The following is an 11086-nucleotide window of genomic DNA, read 5'->3' as shown; positions in this document are numbered from 1 at the left end:
TGATGACTTTCTCGAGTTCTTGTGGTTTAGGACCCAAGCTTGTGAGCTCACCTTACTAATTAAGGGGGTTCAAACCAGAAAATTAATGAATGTACATGTAGACAGAAACATGGAACATTACTAACAAAGAAGACTGCTACATGAAACAGAACTAAACAGGACCACCGGACCATCTCGTAGAACATCTGACACAGCTTGTGACAATAATCAGGTTAACTCAAATAATCAGGTGAACCTGCATAATGCAAAGGTACATGCATTCAAATATTAGTGAGAAAACAAATATGTAAGTGCTAAATATTAAAAGGCTTACATTGTCGATATCACATATTCTAATTCTTTTTGTCAAATGGTGACGTATCAAGAATCCCATACTCCAAATGTCCATCATACTGATATTATATGTGAAGAAAAGTACACAGGAAAGGACAAGGCTTTGTTACAAGGTATCTACCATTATGTTTCAGAAGAGTGCCATGTTGTAGCCCTCATTTTGAAGCTTTGCCTCAATAGTCTCAGACAATAAAGAAGGGTGTTATGACTATTATGAGTAAGTCCTCTAGAATATCAACCACTACTATGGGAACTGATGTGCAGATAATGGAATAGAAAGCAGTACTCTAATCTATGAGCACAATAGTTACATAATATGTGGTATGCCTAAATCAATTCATTAAGAACTTAATTAGACCAGCATACATTACAAGAGGTCCAAAAAGGCCAAAAGGGAGTGCGGGATGATGCTTCCGTATATTCATACATTTGGATAGTCAAATTGTAGGTGATAAGTAACAAAGGTGACACAGATATACTTAGCTTACATCATATGAGAAACACACAGAGGAGGGAATACGCACCAGAAGAGCATTAACACAAAGAAATCATTCTAGTAGAAGTTATAGAGAATCATGTATGCCATAGACCGATGGTTCCAGTGCTTGTGCGCAAGAAGCGATCTATTAAAAAAGCTGCCCCATAACAAATCTGAGGCCATCACTACTTGACAAACTTCTTAAACACATATACCAAAACTAACATCAGCCATTTGTATCATAAAAAACCAAACTGTTAAGATGAACATGGGAAAATGCCAAATAGTGGAGAAAATAGTTAGCTATGTCTCCAAAATAAAAGGTGACAGTAAAACCGACAAGTTCAATGTACATCAAAAACTTATATATTGGCATAATTCTGCAGTATTGTTTGTTTGATCTTCAATTGTCAAAAATGACTTGTGCCTCTGTACTAATTGTAACGTTCAATAGATAGGGAGCTTATTATTGTATAAAGCATTATCAGTATATAACTGGATTGCACACAGATAGAAATGCAATGCACACCATGTGATTCCACTCCTTCCTCTTAGTCCAGCCCCCTCTTTTTCACAACTCTCTCTCAAATACACATGTCCTCCCTTGAGGGGAAAACATAAATTAGTATGAAAACCATAGATATGGAAAGGAAAAGGAACAAAACAGGTATGGAATTTTGAAGCCATGCCTTCGTAGACCTGCTTCTAACTATAGTGCTATGTGTACAATTATTTCTTATAAAGAACAAGCCCACAAAAACTACAATATCATTGAATGTATTGTATTTGGAGAACCATAAGGGCAGATCTAGAAGAAAGCCTTTTCGCACCGGTATTTGGAGACAATATGAGGAACAGACACAGCCGGATGTCGAGAATGGAGAGCTGGTACCAAAGAGCATACCTCACATGTCTGCCGATGCAGCAGGCGCCTGCTTGAGGTGGTCCAGGAGCCTGCCGCCACCAAGGCTGAGCTAATCGGCATTGGCAGGGATGACGTGGTCAAGCTGCAGTGAGTGTGCCACCTTTCAAGAATAATGCATTTTCTTAAGAATGGGTCTAACAAAACATGCTACAGCCAAGTACGCTGGTGCATATGAGTTGCACCCGAATCAACAGCATGCTTATCATAAGGGATTTAAGGCCGTTTCTTCCTTGACAAAATGCCATTCTTTCCAACTAAATATACCATACTTTGAAGAATGTCAATGCATTATATATCCAGTTCATGTTTTCTTCAAAATTGTATGAGTTGAGGGTTCATAATATGTACTAGTGGGCAAGGGCGCTCCGCCGCGCCAGGAAGTTACCCAGATGTTTGCTTGGCTTTTTTTTGAAAGGGAAGGTTGTTTGATTGCCTATATATTATTTCCTTTCTATAAAAATTATTTAGTTGTCCGTCACTTTAATGAGATGGTTTATTTAACAAATGTGGCATATTCTTAGATAGAAAACATGGCACATTGATAGGTGAACAACACCACAATAGTTCATTTATAGAGATCAAAATATACGATATCCACTGTCATTGTCGGAAACAAATGTTCACTGCCATTGTCTTAAAGAGAAGTTCTCAGATGAAACTAAAATTATAATATTATATGCCTAATTTAGCAAGTTACCAGCATGTTAGGCAGCTTTTGAACTGAATGCTTGCTCACAAGAAGTACTACAGTTTGTAAAATTCAGCCATTTCTGCATTACTATACCCTTGAAAACAGAAACCAAAAAAATATTTGCAACATGAATGTGTACAATTAGTCTTAAACAAAGAACATACATAATCTTCACAAGGTCCAGAGTGGCAAACCATGTGTACAGTTCTCAAATAAGACGTCGCGATATCATCACCGACTTGTTGTTCCAGCCATACATTAGAAATTCCATCCATTAGCATTTGACAACATGACTCAACGATTACCTTACCTCATCAAATCATCGTGACACCTTGTATCCTGCATGGTCAAGTACACCTTCCGATCGCAATAGCAAATTCTGGATAAGATTAAGGAAAAATTAGCATGCTGATCTTTTCTAGAAAATAAATAAAATATGATTCCTTGGTCTTCAAAGAAAATAGAAATCATTTTTCATAATTCCAATATGAAATGACTTTATTTGTAGAAGTAAGAAAGGCAAGCAACTCAGCCAAATGGATGCCGTATATACATGAATACATACGTAGCAAAAGGAAATCATATATGCATGGGACACGGGCACAACACAAAAAATTCTTTATGCATATTTCACATACATAACTAAAGTTAATGATCATCTCATGCAAAAATAGTCACTAATTAATTAAATCAATTCATCCAACATTATACTTCTAGTCTGATACAACTTGTGAAAGGATCGATATGGTTGACTAGAGGGGGGGTGAATAGGCAACTACCAATTTTTAGCTTTTCTTTACCAAATTAAACTTTGCATCAAAGTAGGTTGTCTAGATGTGCAACTAGGTGAGCAACCTATATGATGCAATAACAACAAGCATACAAGCAAGCAAGGGTAGAAACACTAAAGAGCTTGCACAAGTAAAGGTAAGAGATAACCAAGAGTGGATCCGGTGAAGACGAGGATGTGTTACCGAAGTTCCTTCCTTTTGAGGGGAAGTACATCTCCGTTGGAGCGGTGTGGAGGAACAATGCTCCCCAAGAAGCCACTAGGGCCACCGTATTCTCCTCACGCCCTCACACAATGCGAGATGCCGTGATTCCACTATTGGTGCCCTTGAAGGCGGCGACCGAACCTTTACAAATAAGGTTGGGGCAATCTCCACAACTTAATCGGAGGCTCCCAACAAGACCACGAAGCTTCACCACAATGGAATATGGCTCCGAGGTGACCTCAACCGTCTAGGGTGCTCAAACACCCAAGAGTAACAAGATCCGCTAGGGATGAGTGGGGGATTCGAAAATCCCTTGGTGGAAGTTTAGATCGGGGCCTTCTCAACCACTCCCGAGCAAATCAACAAGTTTGATTGGCTAGAGAGATAGATCGGGCGAAAATGGAGCTTGGAGTATTTAATGGAGCTTGAGCAATAAATGGAGCTTGGGGGAGGAAGAGGTAGGTGAGAAGGAAGAAGGGGACTCCCTTTTATAGTGGGGGCAACAATCCCGTTGCCCCCCACCAACCAGCCCCGCACAGGGCGGTACTACCGCTGAGATGGGGCGGTACTACCGCCAGGACAACGGTACTGCCGCGCCAGCCAGCGGTACTGCCGCTCTGGGGAGACAAGTAGGGAACGGACCCAAATGCGGTACTACCGCGGTGGTAGCGTGGTACTACCGCTCCTGGAACAGTACTAACGCCACTACAACCATGACTAGTGCCGCAAAACCCGACACAAGAAAAAGACCTCTCGAATCGAGGCGGTAGGAACCAGACTGCCCAGCGGTACTACGGCAGTGGTGTCAAGGGCGGTAGTACCACTGTGGAGCGGTACTGCCGCTTGTGACCCTTCGGCCGTACTACCGCAGGCAGTGTGGTACTACCGCTGGGGCGCGAGAGAGAGAGAGAGAGAAGAAATCTCTAAAAGAAGCTGAGGACAAGGCGGAGGTGCCAGGCCCCCAGCGGTACTACTGCTGTGGAGCCACGGGCGGTACTACCGCTGCAGAGCGATACTGCCGCTTGTGGCTTCTCAGCGGTACTACCGCTGGGTGCGCGGTACTACCGCTTTGACCCAGCCAGGACAAGGAAGAGAGAGGAGAGATCTCTTCAATAGAAAGGAAATGCTTGGAGGGTGAGAAGCTGATGTGTACGTGATGATTCCACCCATGCAAAACCCCAGCGGACCCCCTCTTGATAGTATGGTGCCCTCTATGCAACTAGTCCACCGAGAAAGAAACGAAAGAGCTACACCGTCTTGAAATACACTCCGAGGGGAAGAAGGCGTCTCGTGCCAGGGAAGAATCTGTGAATAATTCAAAGCACAAGATTAGTCCGCAAACATGTTGTCATCAATCACCAAAACTACCTTGAGAGAGATATGCCGTAACAATCTCCCCATTTTTGGTGGATTGGTGAAACCTAGGGATTTGTGCAAGGAAAAGAAATGAAACGAAGAAAACTAAGAACTACAAAATATAGACGGGCTCCCCCAGAATGTGTGCACCTAGAGATGGCACGACACACACATTCGGATCAACACTCCCCCTATATTTTATACAACAATACTAAGCACAATATATATGAGAGAAGTGAGTAAACAGGACAAGCATGCATCTCACAATAAACTACAGTACTCTGAAATGACATAAGTAATAAGGTAGCGATAGGGAGCATATGTCTTACACTATATGACTAGAACTTAGGTCTCACACCAAACCAAACCAAAGAAGGAACACACAAGAAAACACAAGACGGCTCAAAGCACGACACAAGAAGCAAATCCCTACACTCTCTCCCCCTTTGGCAGCGAGACACCAAAAAGGGCATAGAGTGACACTACCACTCCAGGTGATGGGAGGAGGAAGATCTCGAACATCACATCTCTGCATCTTCATCGTGGGTCGAAAACTGCTCGGCATCGGAGTCGGTCCAGTGGCAATTCTGATGAATCCAGTCCTCCTCTTCAGTGATCTGACCCTCAGACCCACTGGCAACTGTTGCTCCCATATGACGCATGAGCTCCTTGTGGCGCGTCCTGGCATGCTTCTCCGCCACATGAGTCATGTACTGACCATGGGAGTCCATGCAGAAAAGCTTCTTCATCTTGCGCTTAAGCTTCTGTGCCCACAACGGTTCTGCACTAGAGGGGCCAAAGTCCTCCTCGTGAGCATCGGTAGCAGCCTCACCCTCGGTCCCCGTTGTAGCAGCAGCAGCAGACAGGCCCCCTGTGGCAGCAGTAGTAGATGGACCCCCTATGTGAGGCGCTGTCCAGTTGTCCTTCTTCCTCAGACGCTTGATCTCATGAGAAACCAAGTCTCCAGTCTCTAGCAGCACTCTGGGATAAGTCTGTGCCCAGGCCCTCTCAATGAGCCTCATGATGAATGGACCATAGATAGGACACTTGCGCTCAGACACGGCAGATAGAAGTTCAGACCACATGACATGAGAGATATCCAGGCTCTCTCCAGTGCTTGCTTCCTTCTCATGCTGACAGAAAAGGAGCATGTCCACGAGGTAAGAGTGGACCATATCCAGATTCCCGATCCGAGGGAAGAGAGTCTCACGAAATATGCGATGAAGAATGTCCAGATACGGAGACAGCTCATAGGTCTTCTTCTCAGTTACTGGGTGAACCTTCACAGTGCAGTAGGGCCAAAGGGCTTGCTTGTAGGTGGATGTAGCATTGCGGTGAGGACGGAAACCGACAGGAGTCTCAAGCCCGGTATCCACCACATCAAGTAACTCCATGAAAGCCTTCCACTTGATAGAAAGCAGCTTGCCATTGGTCATCCATGTCAGAGTCCTGTCGACATCCGTCCCAAGATGGACGGTGGCATAGAATTGAGCCATCAAATCCGCATCGAAATCCTTGTTGAATTGCATGATCCTGAGAATGTTCAGCTGAGTGCACATCTGAAGAGCTTCACCAAAGTACTCCGGGTCCTTCTCCATAGCATCAGTGTCAATGGAGCGAACATCGACAAAAAGATTCTTCTTGGCCTTGATCACATCAAAGTAGATGGCAAACTGAAAACGGTTCCAGAACGGGCGGTTGACCAAAGTGGGTTCTTGGTCCACCGCATAGGAGTTGCGGCGACGCTTCTCCCAAAACTCCTTGTTGGTCATCTCAGTCACACTCTTCCCTTTTGGCTTGTTGGAGGCTCGCTTTGATTGCTGAGGAGGTGGAGGAACACTTGCAGATGCACTTGTTGGAGGCGGTTGGGTGCTCGAGGAACCACCGGCTGGCTCTGAGGTGCGGTAGCGTTTTGATGTGGCACGCCCGGGGTTGATACGGCGACCTTGCTGCTCGGAACGGTCATCACCTGGAGCCAAACACAAGAACACGCAAAACAACCAGAAAGAACGAGCATAAGCCAACAAACTCAACAAAAAGATCAAGGTAAGGCAGGAAAATGATGGAAATTGGCATTCAGCGGTAGTACCGTGACCTGCCCGCAGTAGTACCGCCCCAAAGGGAGTGGTAGTACCGCTCTAGGTCAAGCGGTAGTACCGCTCCAAGAGGAGCGGTAGTACTGCTTGAGGCGGAGAAACCGCAGTTTCATATAGCACGAGGCGGTGAAACAGTGGGTTCTTACTACCGCAGTCAGATCCGGCACTACCGGCCTACCAAATTCAAAAATAATCCTACCAAACTCTAATCGAGATAGTCTAGTTGCCTTCTCCAACCAACTCAAGCCTAGATTTCGCCAAAAATCTAGAGATGCAACCACCATTGCCCCTAAGAAACAAGAACCAAAAAGAGACAAAACGAAAGAAAGAACGGGGGCAATACCGGCATCCATGGCAAGAGGACGAGGTGGGGATCGACTCCACCAAAGGAAATGGAGAGGGACGCCCCGGAGACGGAGATCCGCCAGAGCCCTCCTGCGGCGAGAGGAGGCTGGAGAGAGGAAGAGAAAAGAGGGGCGAAGTGAATGGGTATGGGGGAGAAGAAACCTCCCCCTGCCCCGACTTAACCCCCTGGTCCCGTCCCTCAGCGGTAGTACCGTGCTGGGGGCGGTAGTACCGCTTATAAGCGGTAGTACCACGCACCACCAGCGGTAGTACCGCCCAGCACGCCATGGCAACTAAACAGACACGGCTTTAGCTCGACGAAACGACAAAAACGGCAAGAGAAAAAACACACCAGCAAACGACCAAGACACACCTCTTCAAAAGAGGGCGGTGGCCGAGGCCACCTATGTTTGAGTCAAAAGGTATGGCACCGCGAAGATTTTAACCTTAGGCCCATGACCAAAACTCGTCTTTTAAGCACAAGTGCCATCAACAATGGCTAAAGTGAAAGACTTGATCAATTTATGCATAATGGGGGGAGGGAGAGTTCATTGAGAGAACAACACTCCCCCTATGTCCATGCCTACACCTAAACTAGACAACAAATTGAGCGTGGTAGGGTGTGCACGGGTTCAAGCCACATTGCTCGAATCAATGATATTTAGCTCATGCCTTAACTCGCGAAATCTTGCTTCATCCAAGGGCTTCATGAAAATATCTGCAAGGTTGTCATGAGTGTTGACATAGTTGAGCTCGATCTCTCCTCGCCTAATGTGATCCCGGATGAAGTGATATCGAATCTCAATATGCTTCGTCTTGAAGTGTTGCACTGGGTTGAGAGAAATCTTGATGGCACTTTCATTGTCACACCAAAGAGGCACTTTGTCACAAGTGACACCGTAATCCTTTAAAGTTTGCCTCATCCATAGAAGTTGTGCACAACAACTACCGGCGGCAACATACTCCGCCTCAGTGGACGAGAGAGACACACAACTTTGCTTTTTGGAAGACCAACTTACCAAAGAGCAACCAAGGAATTGACACCCTCCGGAAGTGGACTTCCTATCCACTTTGTCTCCCGCCCAATCAGAATCCGAGTACCCTACAAGCTTGAAGTTTGATCCTCTTGGGTACCATAAGCCAAAGTTTGGGGTATGAGCCAAATATCGAAAGATTCGTTTGACCGCCGCAAAGTGACTTTCCTTAGGTGCGGCTTGAAACTATGCACAAATTCCCACACTCAACATGATGTCCAGTCTAGATGCACAAAGGTAAAGCAAGGATCCAGTCATGGAACGATATACCTTGTGATCCACCACTTTACCATTGGGATCTAAGTCAAGTTGGCACTTGGTGGGCATTGGAGTGGAGGCCGGCTTGACGTCACTTAGCTTGAATCTCTTGAGCATGTCTTGAGTGTATTTGGATTGATTGATGAAGGTTCCTTCTCTTCTTTGCTTCACTTCGAACCCTAGAAAGAACTTCAACTCTCCCATGGAGGACATCTCGAACTTTGAGCTCATGAGAGCGGCAAATTCCTCATTGAAAGCTTTGTTAGGAGAACCAAAGATAATATCATCAACATATAATTGGCACACAAACAACTCCCCTTTGACCTTCTTAGTAAAAAGAGTGGGGTCGATTATCCCAACTTCAAAACCACGGTCTTGTAACAACTCGGTAAGGTGGTCATACCACGCACGTGGGGCTTGTTTAAGGCCATAGAGTGCCTTATCGAGTTGATACACATGATCGGGAAAGTAGGGATCCTCGAACCCAGGGGGTTGCTTGACGTAAACCAATTCATTAATGGGACCATTAAGAAAATCACTCTTCACATCCATTTGTTGTAACTTAAAGTTATGATGAGAAGCATATGCAATCAACATGCGAATGGATTCAAGACGAGCAACGGGAGCAAAGGTTTCACCGTAGTCGATACCCTCGACTTGGGAGTAGCCTTGTGCTACCAAACGAGCCTTGTTGCGAATGATAATCCCATGTGAATCTTGCTTGTTCTTGAATATCCACTTGGTTCCAATGACATTGTGGTTCCCCGTTGGCCTTGACACCAATCTCCACACTTTGTTGCGCTTGAAGTTGTTGAGTTCTTCGTGCATGGCATTGAGCCAATCCGGATCTTCTAGCGCCTCATAGACCTTGTGGGGTTCCACACAAGAGACAAACACGTGATGCTCACAATAATTTGCTAATTGTCTACGAGTGCTTACCCCCTTTCTTAAGCTTCCAAGCACATTCGTCATGAGATGATCCTTGGTGGAGAGCTTGGAAGCAACCTTGGCGGCACGACACTCTAATTCCTCCTCGGTGGAGAGTTGAGGAGCGGTTACTTGATCATCTTGAGCGCCGTCATGAACTTGTTCTTGATCTTGAACTTGCTCGGGGGAGAGAACTTGACCTTGGATATCACTTGGTGTGTCAACACCGTCTTGAGTATGATCTTGCCCTTGGTCTTGTTCATGAGGTTGAGGGCCTTCACTTTGTTCTTCGGAAGCGTGTGGGCCTTGGGTTGGTGATGGCTCCACTAGAGTGGAGCATTGTCCTTCTCCTTCGTACACAAGGGGTTCCTCAATGGGTAGGACGAAACCAACACCCATTCTTCTTATGGCTTGAGGAGGAATTTCATCACCTACATCACAAGTGCCACTTTGCTCCACTTGGGAGCCGTTATTCTCATCAAACTCCACGTTACATGTCTCCTCAATAAGTCCCGTGGATTTATTGAGGACACGGTAAGCATGAGAGTTTGTAGCATAACCAACAAATATGCCCTCATAAGCTCTAGCCTCAAATTTAGACAACCGAACACCTTTCTTGAAAATGAAACACTTACACCCGAATACCTGGAAGTACTTGAGGTTGGGCTTGTTACCGGTGAGTATCTCATATGGAGTCTTGTTCAAGCCCTTGCGGAGGTAGAGCCGATTGGATGCATGACACGTGGTGTTGATGGCTTCGGCCCAAAAGTTGTACGGAGACTTGAACTCCGCCATCATGGTCCTTGCCGCATCCATCAACGTCCGGTTCTTCCTCTCCGCAACACCGTTTTGTTGAGGGTGTATGGTGCGAAATATTGATGCTTGATTCCCTCATCACTAAGAAATTCATCCAAGGTGTAGTTCTTGAACTCGGTGCCGTTGTCACTTCTTATTGTCAAGATCTTTGCATTGTGTTGACGTTGTGCTTCATTTGCAAAGTCAATGACGGTTTGTTGGGTCTCGCTCTTCCTCTTGAAGAAATACACCCACGTGTACCTTGAGTAGTCATCCACAATCACCAAGCAATAGTTCCTACCTCCAAGACTATCGAAGGATGGGGGCCTAAAAAGATCCATATGAAGGAGCTCCAAGGGCCTCTTTGAATAAATGATAGTCGTGGGAGGGTGAGCCTTCTCATGTAGCTTTCCTCCGATACAGGCACTGCAAGCATGATCTTTAACAAAACTAACATTCATTAGTCCACGGACATGGTCCCCCTTGAGGAGACTTTGCAAAGATCTCATATTGACATGGGCTAAACGGCGATGCCAAAGCCATCCCACATCAACTTTAGCCATTAGGCATGTCACGGTCTTAGTGGGTCGCTTCGAAAAGTTAATCACATATAGACCGTTCTTGACATGCCCAACAAAAGCTACCTTAAGAGTCTTGCTCCACAAGAGGACCACGGTATCGATATCAAAGAAAGTGGCAAAGCCCATGATTGCAAGTTGATGAACGGAAAGTAAATTGTATGCAAGGGACTCAACAAGCATGACCTTCTCGATCGTGAGATCATGAGAGATGACCACCTTGCCAAGTCCCAATACCTTAGAGGATGAGGCGTCACCCCACTCGACATTGGTGG

General features: G+C 45.5%; 1 pseudogene; it reads right to left on the bottom strand.

Annotated features, from left to right (window-relative positions):
- Positions 1–217: 217 nt before the first annotated feature.
- Positions 218–1081, bottom strand: LOC125515930 (phospholipid-transporting ATPase 1-like; annotated as a pseudogene).
- Positions 1082–11086: the final 10005 nt, after the last annotated feature.

Source organism: Triticum urartu, chromosome 6A (assembly GCF_056163025.1).
Source record: "Triticum urartu cultivar PI428250 chromosome 6A, HENAU_Tu73, whole genome shotgun sequence".
NCBI classification, from domain to species: domain Eukaryota; kingdom Viridiplantae; phylum Streptophyta; class Magnoliopsida; order Poales; family Poaceae; genus Triticum; species Triticum urartu.
This window is presented reverse-complemented; position numbering and strand designations above follow the sequence as displayed.